This window comes from Triturus cristatus, chromosome 10 (genome assembly GCF_964204655.1).
Source record: "Triturus cristatus chromosome 10, aTriCri1.1, whole genome shotgun sequence".
Classification (NCBI taxonomy): domain Eukaryota; kingdom Metazoa; phylum Chordata; class Amphibia; order Caudata; family Salamandridae; genus Triturus; species Triturus cristatus.
This window is the reverse complement of record NC_140593.1, coordinates 131,045,632-131,061,977: the sequence shown is the minus strand read 5'-3', so window position 1 is coordinate 131,061,977 and position 16,346 is coordinate 131,045,632. Positions and strand designations below refer to the sequence as shown.

The window sequence follows — 16,346 nt, the reverse complement described above, 5'->3', positions numbered from 1 at the left end:
TTCCTGCAGTGCTATCCGCCTTAGCACATCTTTTCTAAAATGTAAAATAGAGTGTAATTAAATAAACCCTTGCTGGATACTTTAAATAAGTTAGTTATAAATAAGTTGTGTCCTCCTTGGCCCACAAAGGTAACGCTCTAGCCAACATTCCTCGCCTTAAAGGGGCCACCTGCCCTGTTAAAGAGTCAGAGAAAGTCCTTTGGCCAACTCTAACCACAGGTCAGCTGAGAAATTGTTATATTATGCAAATTTGTAGAGCGCACCATCACCCAAGAGGGTATCACCCGGGAAGGGTATCCTGGTGTGCTGCATTAGACCTGTGTCATCTAGTGGAGGCTGCGAAGATGAATCTGTCCCTTCCTTTCCTCCCTAGACTCACAAACTGGTTTATGTGCTGCTCGCCCTCTGCCTGAACTGAAGTAAGCTTCAGTACCCAAGCCTGGGCCTCCCAAAAGAACAATACAGACACTGCAGTTTATACAGAATAGTACGGCAAGAGCCAACATGGGCTTTAAGTGGGATGAAAAGTGTAGCCAAGAATCGATTTATAAGAGGCGTGGTCTTTGTAATTAAGGGCCTGCACATGTCAACTAGAATTCTATTCTTGGTAAATTCACAAATAACATGATGTACTAAAAAGTTCTCAAAGTGAGACTGTAAGTTACACAACGTCTGTGAAATGAAGTGTCCTGATGAGTGTCTCTTTGGCCTCCATTCACCCCTCCACATCATTAAGTCGAAGTCTGATTGCAAAAGACTTCTTGTGGACAGTCTGAAAGCTGGCCTAGAAATACATTCTGCCCATTAACTATCATTGGATTATTATTTTGTCATTTACTTTTGCACACTTTCTATTCACTGGATTTATTTATTTTTAGCCCGTCTGGCTTGTATTGGTCCCTCCCATGGGGCATAGCTAATTTACCACCTCTCTGATTGGGTCCTTTTGTTCTTCCAGAGGTGCTGGTCTTCTAGAACTCTTTTTAGGTCGAGGGACCGTCCGGTCTGCCGAAGGCAGAACCGGAAGTCCGGAGATTTAATGATTCTTAGAGTGGCTATTTAGCCCGCCTCTCTTTTTGCTTCTCCTCCATTGGCTGGCTTCCTGGAGGCCAGCCATTGGAGGAGAGAGCCGTCCCTCCAAATAGGCTCCGTCTTTTTCAGATTCGGGGGCGTGTTCCCTGCTCTTCTTTCCACTTTTTAGCCACGCCCCCGAATCTGAAAACCGCCGCTGTGATTCTCCGAGGCATTTCTGCTTCGCCTCGGAGAAAGGCAGTGGTGTGCTTGTTACTATCTGTTCCACCGACTCCTGCGCCCTCCTCACCAATGGCGCCCACTTAGCATTCCACTCGGGGAGACTCCTTTACGATCGGTGCATTCGGAATGAGGGGATGCCGGTGCACACTAAGGAGTAATAGGAGCCAGCTTTAGTAAAGTACTTGTCCAAACTTATTTTTCAATTTAAATAGCGCGAACTCGCCCGAAGGTATTGGAGCGCTTTACATGCGCGCCGGTTACGTTGCGCATTCAGGCACGAGGGGGGGTTAAGTGATTTACCCAGGATCACGAGAGTTAAGGCCACAGCTTGCATCTGTTCCACCGACTCCTGCGCCCTCCGCACCAATGGCGCCCACTTAGCATTCCACTCGAGGGAGACTCCTTTACGATCGTTGCATTCGGAATGAGGGGATGCCGGTGCACATTAAGGAGTAATAGGAGCCAGCTTTAGTAAAGTACTTGTCCTAACTTTTTTTTATTTTTTTTATTTATATAGCGCGAACTCGCCCGAAGGTATTGGAGCGCTTTACATGCGCGCCGGTTACGTTGCGCATTCAGGCACGAGGGGGGGTTAAGTGACTTACCCAGGATCACGAGAGTTAAGGCCACAGCTTGCATCTGTTCCACCGACTCCTGCGCCCTCCGCACCAATGGCGCCCACTTAGCATTCCACTCGGGGGAGACTCCTTTACGATCGGTGCATTCGGAATGAGGGGATGCCGGTGCACATTAAGGAGTAATAGGAGCCAGCTTTAGTAAAGTACTTGTCCTAACTTTTGTTTAATTTTTTTTATTTATATAGCGCGAACTCGCCCGAAGGTATTGGAGCGCTTTACATGCGCGCCGGTTACGTTGCGCATTCAGGCACGAGGGGGGGTTAAGGGATTTAGCCAGGATCACGAGATGTGGACGCGACCCCGAGTGTCGAACTCTGGTTTCCCGCACCAAGGTCGGCAATCTAGCCGCCGGATCGCATCCGCTCCCCCGCTGCTTAAGCCCTTACCCTGCCACTGCTCTCGGCGCCAAGAACCTCCTCGTCTTCGCCTGGGGAGCTGGGGGTCGCTACTGCGCCTTTCTATCTCACTAACTCACTTTCACTGTCTCTTTCACTACCTCTCTCTATCTCACTACATCACAACACCACTCTGCTTACATCTCACTACTTCACAACATCCCTCTCCCTCACTACATCACTGTTTCACCATCTCACTCTCTCTCACTACATAACTCTCTACCTCACTACTCCACTCTATCTCACTATCTCACAACTTCTCTCTCTCACTCACTACCTCACTCTCTAGCTCACAACCTCACAACTTCACTCTCTCTCACTCACTACCTCAATCACTCTCTATCTCACTACCTCACTCTTTCTATCTCACTAACTCACTTTCACTCTCTCTTTCACTACCTCTCTCTCTATCTCACTACATCACATCACTCACTACCTCACTCTCTCTATCTCACTCTCTATCTACCTCACTCTCTATTTCAATACCTCACTCTCTATCTCACTTCCTCACTCTCTCTCTGCTAATGCAATAGGTATCACATATGCAAAAAAAAATATCTAATGCCAATAGAAATGACAATGCCATTTATTTAGGGATACAATAATGATAAAAAATAATGAGCAATACCAATAGCTCTACCTATAATATTGCAGAGACCATTGCATTGTAAATGCTTGTTTTCTTTTGTTTTAAATACTCCATGAGCGATTTTGGATTTTCCAGCAGTCTTCCTCCATTCTTTTCTCCCACTCATGCCCCATGCAGCTGTCTGGTTTGCTAAAGATATCTTGGGGACATTTAGACTGCTTCCCTGGGAATTCATTCTGCCCATTGCTTACCATTCCTTTTGGGGCTTGTAACTCACATGTTCTGGCTTTCTACTTGTTAGCATTTTTTTGCTTTAGGCTGGCCAGGTTCAGTACTTCCCTTCCAAAGAGCAAAGCCGTTGCACAATACCTCTCGTGTATTCTTCCACGAGTGCTCCTTTCTCTAAATAATTCTGTAAAGCTTGTTCTTACCTTGTCACATTTGCTGTGCATTCAAAGATAGGACAGAAGTCAAATGTCACGCTCTGTCTTCTGAGGGAGCTTGGTGTGTACTTTTTTCCTCTTACTTCAAACTGAAAGGATTTATGTGAGAATCTTGCTGGATACCGGGGGTAGAAGAAGGGTTTTATTCAAGCACACAACAACATTTAAATGAACTTTGAAAGTATTTCACAATATATCAGAATTGGCAAAGCACAAGTGAAGCACATTTTTTGTTAATTCTGGAGTGTGTTGCAAACATATACTTTATTATGATCAAATCAATACCCTAGGTGATGCTATATCCACACATTATCGTTTGTATGTCGTATAGTTTTGTTAGTAAAACTCTGTATCTGTGCAAACGTCATGGCCATTTCAATTGAAAACACATTGCCTGTAATGGCTGTGTGCTACCACAGCGTGCATACTCCACTCTACACCACTCCACTGCACTGCAATCTGCACCACTCCACTTTACACCATGCCACTGCACTCTGCGCCACTCCACTCTGCTACTCTGTGCAAATGCACTCTACACCACTCCAGTCTAGGCAACTCCACTCTACTCTACTCTGCACAACTCACTCTACGCCACTCTGCAACATTGCACTCTGCACCACTGCACTCTATGCCAATACACTCTACAGCAATGCACTCTACTCTGTACCACTCCACTCTATGCATCGGCACCAATCCACTGTATGCCACTCTAATCAACTTCTCACCACTGCACTCTACACCACTTTATGCCATTACTCTACGCCACTGCACTCTACCCTGCACCACTCAACTCTATGCCACTTCACTTTACTCTGAAACAATCTACTCTACGCCAATGTACTCTATGCCGCTGCTGTCTACGTCACAGCACTCTACGACACTCTACTGTGCAACACTGCACTCTCCGTCACTTAACTCTGTCACTCTACTCTGAACTACAGCACTCTGCACCACTGCACTCTGCAGCACTCCACTCTGTGACTACTCTGCTCCACTCTGCACCACTGTACTGTACTCTGCACCACTCTACAGCGCTGCACTCTATGCCACTCTACTCTGCACCACTACACTCTATGCCACTCTATTCTGTACCATTGCACTCTACGCCACTGCACTCTACCATGCACCACTCTAATCTACACCACTGCATTCTATGACGCTGCATTGTACGGCACTGAATTCTATGCCACTACACTCGATGCCCCTATACTCTGCAACATTCTACACCAATGAACTCTAGACCAGTCCACTCTACTGCACCCCCACTCTACTGTACGCCACTGCACTCTACTCTGCACCACTTCACTCTACACCACTACACTCTACACCACTACACTCTACACCACTACACTCTACGCCACTACACTCTATGCCACTGAACTCTACCCCACTCTACTCTGCACTACTGCATTCTATGCCACTGCACTCTGCATCACTTCACTGTACACCACTGCACTCTGTAGCACTCTACTGTACATCACTGTACTCTATGCCACTCTGTTCTACATCACTGCACTCTGCAGTACTGCCCTCTATGCCACTGCTCTCTACTATGCAACACTCTAATCTATGCCACTGGATTCTATGCCACTGCATTGTACACCACTGAATTCTATGCTGCTGCACTCTACACCACTATATTCTGCAACATTCTATGTCAATGCACACTACACTCTACACCACTCTACGCGACTCCACTCTGTGCCACTTGACTCCACGACACTTTACTCAACTCTTAGCCATTCCACAATACTACACTACACACCATCCCCTCTACGACACTAACTTGCTGGTGTACAACATGGGTAAAACACATTGCCAAAGCCAATAACTCTTGTATAGGCGAAACCTATTGTCGTTGCCAATGCTTGTTTATTACTAAGTGTGCTCAGCACTGGCAGTACCGCCCCCCTTAAAGCCCTAAGGTTTAGTGACCGCACTACACAGGGCTAATTCCTTCCTTCACTGGCTCCTTCAGCAGGAGATAATCTGGATGCTGGCACTGGTTTGCTGCTGCCCTAACCTTGATATCTCATAAAACTGAAGAACATAACCATATATTTATGCCGTTTTCTACAGCTTGAATGTGTCCATCCAGCCGGTCTGCTTGAATCCTCTCTGGAGCAGAGCCGATTGCAGGCTGCTCCGACCAGCTTCCGTTTGTTTCCGGTCACTTCCTGCAGAGGTACCTCCATTTCATCCCCGTTTTACCTACCTTAAGCCGTTCTATACTCCCACCCTATGGACAAGCAGTGGGTGTGAAGATTTACACTACGTATCAAAAGAAGCAACTACCCCCACCCTTAAACCAGGACAAATGTTACTCTGCACCAAACACACGCTTCAAGGCACTTTAATGGCTCATCCATGAACTTCAGTCACCTTGTCTAATTAAAGTAGAGGTTGATGGGCTCATTGGAAATGTTTCTGTGATCTAAAGTCTCGAGGGGGGCCTACTGAGATCATTCTACATAGTGTTATTGTTCTTTACTTTTAGTCTCTCTCTTCATACTGAATATTTTATTAGAAGCTGTTTACCAATGTTTTTATTCAAGATACTTGGTAAAAGAATTCCATTTCCTGATGCACCTTTTCCATACATCAGTGTCACCTGAAAGAGAAAGCATTTGGGCTTCTCCTATCGATGAAATAAGTACTACAAATTATTACAAGAGTAACTCTTTTTCTTTATAATTATTAATCCTTTGCTTGTTTCTCAGTCTTTGTTTTATTCTCTGTACTAATGGTTTCTGGAGATAGATGCAGTTGGGCTCGCTGAATGCCACAACGTGTATTTCCTTCCCTCAGGCGCCTCAGAGATCTCGGGCGCCTGAGCACTTGCACAGGTTGTATTTCAGAATGGTGGTAGCAAACATATAGTCTGACAAAAAATATTGTGCCACTAATATCATTTACAAAATATAATCCCATTCAGTGTAGCTTTTCTATTTTAAACTCCAGTGGGACGATTTTTAGGTAAACGGTACGTAGGACTCAATATTTCAGTCTGACGATATTTTGATTGAAATATTTCGGTAGCAGCATACCGTGCAGAATCTACCTACAGATCACACCTGTGCTTCTCAGCAAGACTGCCTTTTATCCGTCTGAGGTATATATGAGTACCGTGGTTGGATATTAGATCACGTGTTACTGAAGGGCCTGGGGGCAGTTCAGTTTCAGCAGCACGCTATACAAGTAGACATTATGAGAAGCTTTTTTGGTCACTGTACCCAGCAAACAAATTAGACTGGGTCTGTATTGGGTCTAGATTCCTACATGGTTGTGTTGTCTTATTGGTCGGGCAGGCACGAATGAATCATATCTGCAATATTCCTTCCCGCCGGTGTTCTAAGGAGCTTTGCTCCCCCATCGGGAAATGCTCCCCCCTACGTCAGAGGTGAGCTGACAAATATAGCATTTATCTATCGAGCTCTGCTCCCCCCATCGGTATGTGCTCCCCCTACGTCTTTTGCTTCTTGGTGCCTGGCCATAAGTGTATGCCTCCCCTAAAGCACTGCAGCTATTTTACCTATTTTACCGAAATCTGTTATGGCATCGTAAAGTAGTCAAACCTTTACTTTTTTAGGCAATACTTTTGAATATATTTTCATATGTATCATATGCATACATTTTCCGAAATTTTTGTTGAGCTCTGCTCCCCCATCGGTATTTGCTCCCCCTACGTCTTTTGCTTGTTGGTGCCTGGCCATAAGTTTATGCCTCCCTTAAAGCGCTGCAGCTATTTTATCGATTTTACCAGAATCTTTAATGGCATGGGTAAAGTAGTCAAACCTTTACTTTTTTAGGCCATACATTTGAATATATTTTCATATGTAGCATATGCATCAGGCATTTGAACATTTTAAATTTTCCTAAATTTTTGTTATTTAAATTATTCTTTGATTTTGAAAAAAGGAGTTTATTCGTGTTTGAGTAATGCCATAATTTTTTCTACAAATATATATATATATTTATATATATATAAAATAGTGCCTTTCCCCACCACCCTGTGTTCATCCTTCTTTTTTTTATTTTTGTTTTATTTTGCACTTAGGCCCTTGTAACTTTTTGTCCACATAAGGTATCAATGTTAATTTTTTCATAAACAAAGTAGGTTGCACACTGCTCGTCATACCAGTAAATAGCCCCATAGAACTCTGGATAATGTAGTGGCAGCGGTGAGTACGCCTATGCCACGAGTAGGTCTGTATTATGCCATCCCTGGACACGTGTTTCTAGGTGATTGCCTCTCGTCAGCAGGGAGCAGGTAAGTATGTGGGGTGCGGTATGTGAGGTGCCGAGTACTTGGCACCCCACATACTTACCTGCTCCCTGCTGACAAGATGCAATTACCTCGAAACACGTGTCCAGGGATGGCATATTATGGACATACTCGTGGCATAGGCGTACTCACCGCTGCCACTACATTATCCAGAATTCTTTGTGGCTATTTGCTAGTATGACTAGCAGTGTGCGACCTACTCTGTATTTGAATGGTAATTTTTTCCCCTTTTTCCCAACAACCGCAGTATTTGAAAGGTACGCAGTGTTTTTTAATTCCCCTGCAAGGTACATATACATTTTCTAAATATTTTAATTTTTTGCCTTTTTTAATGAAAAACATCTACATTCGAAAGGGTCTGGTGTGCAGCGGGACTCCAGGCATCTGCATGTAGTATGTTGTAGTTGTCGGGCACATGGCAGAGGTATCATGTCTCAGCTTGTCAGTCTACAATGTATCTTGGATTCCCCTCTACACCATCACATGCGCACAGCACCTCATCATCAGTTTGTGTGCCATTGACAGCCAGGTGCTCCTCACCCTCCCCAAAGACACTCACCTTGCCAGTTCTCATATTCAATAATGCATGAGATCCATTTGTAGATGGCTGAACATCAGCCACCTGATGCTGGACTTGTACAGGACTGAGGTGATCATCTGCGTATTGTCCCCTTACAGCTGGTTGAACTGCCTGTGTTCCACTGGCAAGGGCCCTGCACAAGCACACAGTGGCCACGCACACAATCTGGTGTGTATCATGGATTGCTTGCTCACATGAGCTATGCTGATCACCAGCATCTGTACCTCGGGCTGTAGCGCACTCTGCATTATTCACATGATTCCCAGTTCGGTCCACCTCAAGGCAAGACAGACCATCCCCCATGTCCACTACAACATTTGTGCCAAATCCTACCCTGCCCTCTACTGAGCAAGTACATTACAACTCCCATTAAATTTGTCTACATCTAGGGTGCCTGCATAGCTGTGCTTCAACATCCGGCGACCCAGCCACATCACCGTCCAGCAGAGATATCTGCAATGGATAACTGTTTGCTGCCGGATGACCTTCACAATCCACACCCACACTCATGAGGCAGACCACGAGCCCAACACAACCTTGTGCCACTGTCATCCAAGACCCCCTTGTGCCATCTCCATGCTTCCAACCTTGGCCTGGCCACCATTCTCCACATCCACCTTACTCAAGCGTGCAGGACACATTTCTCCCACCTGGCTACACATACCTGGGACTCCCACCCCAGGACACTCCACATGAGCCCTGACCTCTGTGCATGAATGTTGCTCTTCAAAATACGTCTGTCCGCACAGTTGTGCAAGCCCCCCCTCAGCAGGTTGCTCCCATCACGGGTAAATATAGTGCACCACATGTGTGTCCTGTGCCAGACTCAGATCCCAGGGTATGGATGGTTTGAGTTTCTTCAACATTCAGGCATTGTTTGATATTACAACACACACATGTAATGGAATAATGCAAAATGACTGCTTTATCTCATGATTTTGAGGATTTTTATTTGTGGCGTGTTTTTTGTTTTGCTGTGGATGAAAAGAGGTGCTCGCCGGGTGTCTTGGATTTGGAAGTCATCAGAGTCCATGGCACAGTCTTGGTCATCATTGGTCAGACTGTGACCAGTAAGTCCATGTGAGGAGCTGCTGTTGCGCCAGAGGGCCAGGTAACAGGCCAGGTGACCTGTGACATGTCGATGGTCTGCTGACTCTCACGGTCTTTTCTGTGGACGACCCACCTTCCTCTGGGGACCCTCAGATGCAGGCATTGACGATGTTTGTGATGCTCCGTTGGACTAATCCTCCTCCTCCTCATCCCTCTTTGTGGCTGTTGGTGATCTTCGCCTGGTGGCACAGGGAGGGTTGCCCATGTTGTCAGCAATCCGATGGAGTGAACGGCTCATGTCCGTTTGCACTGCCACAAGCTCAGCCACTCTTGCCTCCATCCGTCCTTGGTGTTGTCGTTGACTGGCATGTTGCTCGGCCTGCAGGGTCCTCATCTCCTCGAGGGTCCCCTTGATGTCTGTGAGTGTCGACCCAACCTGCCTGATGCCCCTGATGTCATGCCGGTATGTGTCGAGGATGTGGCGTACGTGTGCCATACCGGTTCCCTCAGCTGGCTGGTCAGGTTCTCGCCTCCTCCGTCCTCCACTCCCACCACCCCTGCCCACACGAGCCTGGCCTGCCGTTGTGGGCACATCAGTTCTAAGGGACCCCTGAGGGATGGCATTTGCGGGGTCAACTGGCTCCTACTGGGTGCCCTGAGAACCTTGTCCCTCCTGGTCATACTGGCTGTGTTGTCCAGTGCGAGCAGGGCTCCTGTGTGTATCCTGGGATGTGGCATGAATGGAGGTGGTGGTTGGCACAGTTTTTCCTTATGCAGGTGCTGCAGGGGCTTGGGCACCAGAGGGGCCAGGTTGGTCGTGGTCATCCACGGAGTGGTGAGAGTCGTCGCTGCCGGTGGTGTCTTCTTGACGCCGATCCTGTGCCTTTGATTCTTCCCCCCCAGTGTTTGGTGTAGATCCATGACTTTTCACTGTCTGTCAGAGACAGAGAATGGTAATGGTGTTTACTGCGACATCCATGTTTCATACATATTTATGTTGGCACAGTTCCTGTAGGTAGTTGGATATGGCTAGCATTCCTCTCAAATTACATTTGTGCATGGGTATGATGCGGGGGACAGATTGATATGTACTCCTGAGTCTTTGGCCTGTCTAATGAGTGCTTATCTGGCTACGGATTGGTCTGGTTGTGTCACATGTCCATTGTGGTAGTGTCAAAATCCGTTGCCTGCCACAGTGGTGTGTGCTTGTTTAAGGGTTTGGGGGGGTGTGTGACCGGGCATGCTGTTGGGTGTGGTGTGATTTGTCATTGGGTCTACCAGGTGATGTGTTTATCCCCCTCATGGCGCATGTTGGCATGACAGTGAATGTGAGTTCCTCTGGTAAGTTGGACGCATGTGCAGTTGGTGTTGTTTGATTGTACAGTGGTCACATGAGTGCCTTGCGCTGTCTACAGCAGGGCCAAGTGTCATCTACTTTGTCTGTACTTGCCAACTCACTGTGCATTGAGCATGTTGCATGGGTATGTCCCTAGGCCACTGCTTTCCACACTTTTTCTGTTGTTGACACACTTTTTGTAGATGCATCATTTTGGGACGTAGTAAGGCAGTCTAGTCAGCAAGCGTAGCGAGCGAGGCAGTACCACCTGACGGTTTGCACTGTAAGTGGGCAAATGGTGCATTTTCAAGTCAATTAGAGAAAGCAGGAAGGTTACTAAAGTATTTGTCAATCTGTTCTAACAAACACAGTCAGTGGCAAAACTTGGTTTTAAGGTTAGGTTTGTGCCTAACAAAAAAATAATAATTTTTAATACGTAGTTTATTGTAAAATAAATATATAAAAAAAATAATACATAAATAAATTAGCATTTAAAAAACCGTACAAATTCACTGAAAAAACCATAGGTTTCACACACGTTATAGTTAGGAATTAGCATTTAAAAAACCTTGCAAATTCACTTAAAAAACCATAGGTTTCATACATGTTATAGTTAGCTGGACATTTCACTCATAAAAAAACAATGAAATTCCCCCGTTATAGTTACTGCAGGCAACTATAACTCACGCGACCGCAATCTTCTGCTGATGACATATGTGTCTTTATGAAAAAAAAATATTTGTAATATATGTATAGCTAAAATTTAATGGAAGAAGACATGGGCAAATAAGTGTCTAAATACAGTATTAGCATCAGCAGAGGATTGCGGTCGCGTGAGTTATAGTTGCCTGCAGTAACTATAACGGGGGAATTTCATTGGTTTTTTATGAGTGCAATGTCCAGCTAACTATAACATGTGTGAAACCTATGGTTTTTTAAGTGAATATACATATATATATATATATAATCTTGCCAAAAGATATGTTGTCACTTAAATCCTGGGTTTTGTCAACGTCGCTCGCATGCAACTTGGACTTGTTGTTCTTCTGGTCTTTTTCTTGGCTTACAATCCGGATGGCCTTGCCCCTTCCTTTAGGAATCTGCCCCTTTTAAATAGTATTTTATAAATAGATATTATTTACAAAGAGTCCTAGTATTCTAAAATAAATGTACATGGCTTTCTCTACCAATCACAAGTTTTCTTTTACGTGGTATTGTCGTACAGTACCCTTATGCTCATAACCGAGGACTGTTACACAACTGCAAACATACTCAATATTCAAAAATTGATTTACATGACTCAAGTAGATCGTTAAAACTGTTTAACAAAACAAAGGAACCTTTATGTATATTTTGTCACTAAAACAAATAAGATCAGATAAGTACGGTTAGCAAGATAAACATTTTGACGTTTATAATGTTGCCAATGCCCTTTTCAGAGGTTGCAAAGTTGTCCTCTGGCAGGAGAAACACATATTGATTATAATATCTTTGATGCAACTTACAACAGAACCCACTTTCTGTTAAGTTTAATACGGGCAAGTTCAATGGCAGCAACATCAGTTTACTTCCAGTGACTTTAGGCTTCAAATAATAAAATCTTCTAATTTAAATTTGATTGAAAATGCAAGTAATTTTTTAGCAAAGCCATGATTTACGCCGATTATTGATTTTGGGACAACTTTGGTCCTCTTCTCCACAGTCCAGAGTAGACAAGTACAGAGTTCTCCTAAGGCGTGGGGTTGTTTGTCACTGTGAATGCCCACGGTACATGGGGCATGCAAACAAAGGCTAAAGGCTAAAGTATAAAGGCTGCGTCGGTAACCACACTGCGTAGAAACACAATAGGTCATGAAGTTGGTATTTTACAAAACTTAACAGTAAAAATATTTTGTTAGCTAAATATCTTCTACATAATATTGTAAGGTTAAAATATTATGAATTATAACAACTATTTAAAAATAATCAAAATTACGTTACTCATTATTTTCTTCTTCTAAAAATATCTGACATACAGTCTCGTTTCCTTCGCCTGACTCATAAACCATCTGCCCGAGTAGGCCGTAATAAAATCTTAATAACCTATTCAAATGCTCACGTACGGAAGGGCAACTGTTTGGTCATTCTCAATTGTTCACGGATGGAAATCGAAGAAACTAACTTGGTGTGAGGTCATCCTTACAATTCTGCATATACAGTTTGCGACTGCCACATTAAGATTTGTTATTCTGAAAGCCATTCTTAATTGGTATGTCCAACACGTACTAATGCTTTTGGATACTGACTTTTGGGAGTTCTATAAGGACACTTGTCATAGTCTATGGTTTTGCGCAGATATTTATTTCCCATACAGTAGTTTCTGTGGTTGTTTTTTGGAACACAGGCTCCCTTAGAAGCGAACGCGAGTCCTTCAACATTTTTTGGGATTCATTATATTCTGTCATGTTCAACCGCCGACCAGTATTTGGTCTAATCCGTATTATCTAGTGGTTTTGTTAGCAATATGTAAAAGTTCTTTTTTTTTTTTTTAAAACAATTTTTATTTTTGTCAATATAGCCATTACCATGCAGAGCCCTGGAACCCCGAGATGTCTGCCAAATCCATCATACATGGACATAAAGGCAATAGACTGTTGTATATTCAATAACTCCCCAACTCCCGTCCCAACTCCACCTCCGCCCTCCAACCCCCAAAGATCACACTTCCTACTGCTAGCCTTACTCTCCCCCTTTCGTCCATCTTGCCCCTTCAGGACCACCAGCGTCTGTGTGTAGCTGCCCCTATGGAGTGATCTTCCTTCTCTGCAGGGGGTTCCAGCCCAATTCCCCGGTAGTCTGCCCATCCTTTCCAGATCTTAAAGTGTTTGCGTGGGCAGCCCCATGCCTCGAAAATGGGCCGCTCCTGCCCCATACAAAACTCCAGTCCTTTCTTCCATCTCATCATTGAAGGGGCTTGTGCCACCTTCCACTCCCTTGCAATATCCCGCTTGGCCAGAGTGATTCCCAGCAACAAGAGATGACGTTTGTATATATTTCCCCCTATATCCTCCATGACATGGAGTAGAGCCAGCCGCGGCTAGCGGGGGAGCCCCCACCCCAGTACTTCCGAGAGGCACGCCAACACTCACTTCCAGAAGCGATCAAGGGAAGTGCACTGCCAGATAGTGTGAAAGAATGTGCCCTCTTCCCTGCCACACCTCAGGCACTCCGGTGATGCAATCAGCCCCGTCCGCCACAGACGCTCCCTCGTGAAGTTCACCCGGCGCAGTTATTTAAATTGAAGTAACCGGAGCCTCATGCTTATGGGAGCACTTCGCGGGCCGGCCAGCGTCTCCCTACAATCCTCTTCCTCCAGAGCACCCACATCTGCCTCCCAGTCCCCCGGAAGTTTGCTCAGTATGGGGGAGCTGTGTATAACAAGGGATTGATAGATCCTGGATATTTTTTTATCTGGTATATCCCCCTATGAAGACTTTTGCCTCCAATTGGCTGAAGTCAGGAAGCGATTCCAGTCCCACAAATGTGGCCGACAGGGCATGCCTGATCTGGACATATCTTAAAAATTGCCCACGTGGCATTTGGAATTCCTGCTGTAGCTCATGGAAAGATTTAAGTGTTGTCTCTCTCATTACATCTCCCAGCGTGTAGATGCTAATGTCATCCCATGCCTTAAAACCTTGTAGGGCAGCCAAGTGTGGTAAACGCCCATTGTGCCACAGGGGAGTGTCCCGAGTCAAGGTCCGCCACCACCCCAGACGGCGCAAGGCCTGCCTCCAGATTTGAAACACTACATGTGTTACCGGGGGCATAGCACCCCTCAGTGACTCCGAGTAGAGGAGCGTATGCAGCGTATGGCGTCCCAGAAGCTTCCATTCCAGCTCATATGCCGGTTCTCCCCTGTACCCGTACCACCATTCGTTAAGGACTAGAAGATGTGAAGCTTGATAATATGACAGAATATCCGAACTCGCCAGCCCTCCACATTGGCTGGACAGGAAACACGTCCGTTTAGCCACGCGCACCTTACCCCCCTCCCATAGGAATTGCCCAAGCACCGAATTCACCTGCCTGAACCAACCGTGCTGAATCTTGTACGGATGATTCTGGAGCTGATATGAGTTGAGGAAGCACCACCATTTTAAATATTGCCGATCGCCCATACTAAAATTGACATTTTAATGAACTGATTTATGTTTTGTGAATTAAGTCTGTTAAAAATAAATTATTATGAAAATGAGATGTAAATATGTCAAAATAGTCATTATTTTGTTATGTTTTCATATGGTTTGGAAATTTATCACAATATTTTTTATATTTTTTGCCACATGTATATGTATTTAAAACTTTGAATTCTACTAATATTGGATTATCTGAGTTTTTTTTTTTTTTTTACTCCAAATTTTTTCGGGGTTATAACATTATTTAATTTTTATAAAATTTTTGTTTTTTGTTTAACATTGGTTAAGATATATATTTTTTTAACTTTATAAATACATTATGATAAATTTCTCTGAAAGTTTCTTTTTTTTTCTGGTGGATAAACAAGGGGACTAATTAAAAACACTATAAACATGTTTCTTCAAAAGAAAATACTTTTCAATTTACATTTTTAAATGTAACTACATTTACTTTAAATATCCTAGTTGGATGTTTGAGGTACATTATTTTTTTTTCTTTTTTACCTTAACATTTGGAGGTTAATTAAATTACAATTTTTTTTTTATCTATTGTATGATAAAAGATTCTAATATTTCTTAGCTTTTAAAACATTTTTTCTAATTATTTATATTACTTTGAGATTAAATAAAATATTGTAATTATCTTCTTTATTCTATTGCACTTTTAACAAAGTTAATTACTTTTTTTTTTGTTTGCAGGTGTTATTAATAGAAGTCTGATTAGGTGACATTAAGATTTTGGTTTTGACTGGTTGGTCACATATTGTATTCAAACATTTTTGTTTAGAAAAAAATAACGAGAGGGTTAATTACTGGCAGAGTAGTATTGTCAAAATATAGCTATTTTTCTTTGACATTGAAGAACTCCAAGACAATCTTTTTTTTACAAATAAATAACATACTTTCTAATCCTTATTTCTCTTCTCTTTCTTTGTAAACATTTCTTTTGCTTACAATTATATAACACAAAAAATTTATACCGCCTTACATTTAATATTTTAAACAAATCTTATTTTTGAATATTTATATGTTACTTATATATTGACAAAAGGTGAATACTAGAATTTGGGCTTTCATACTTAGGGGATTATTACAATGTCGGGTTGACCATACCCGAATCCGGACAGAGATACAGTCGCTGCTCCTGACACTGTCATCTGGATGCAAGTGCACATGGTGTGGTCTCAAACTACCATTTCCCTATGGAAAATTGTGCTGCATTTTGAAACACATCGCAGCACTACCTACTATATAGAAATACAAGTTTGACTAAATCCATGCAGAGTGTGACGTGCACCTCATACATGCATAGGGTTATGGGGGAACAGGGTCTTGGTTGGTGTCCATAAAGACTCTCTTTAACACCAAATACATGCCTGAAAGTCCTACATGCATTTCACTTTGGAAAACAACATCTTTTTTTAAAAAGGGTACTTGCCTTCTCTAAGCAATCATTAGGCCTTTCCAACTACACATCATTTTAATTGACAACTTAGGATTCCATTCCGATCTCCATGCCACTATCAAATTCCATTTTCCAACTTTGTTATGTGGTGTTTCAAATTGAAGACATGCAATGTCCTTCTAACAGCCTCCCC

General features: G+C 43.6%; 1 protein-coding gene across 1 annotated transcript in view; it reads left to right on the top strand.

The window, feature by feature from the left end:
* LOC146789020 (large ribosomal subunit protein eL14-like) overlaps window positions 1–16,346 on the top strand; it is a 200,670-nt gene that overhangs the window by 567 nt on the left and 183,757 nt on the right. The window lies entirely within an intron of this gene.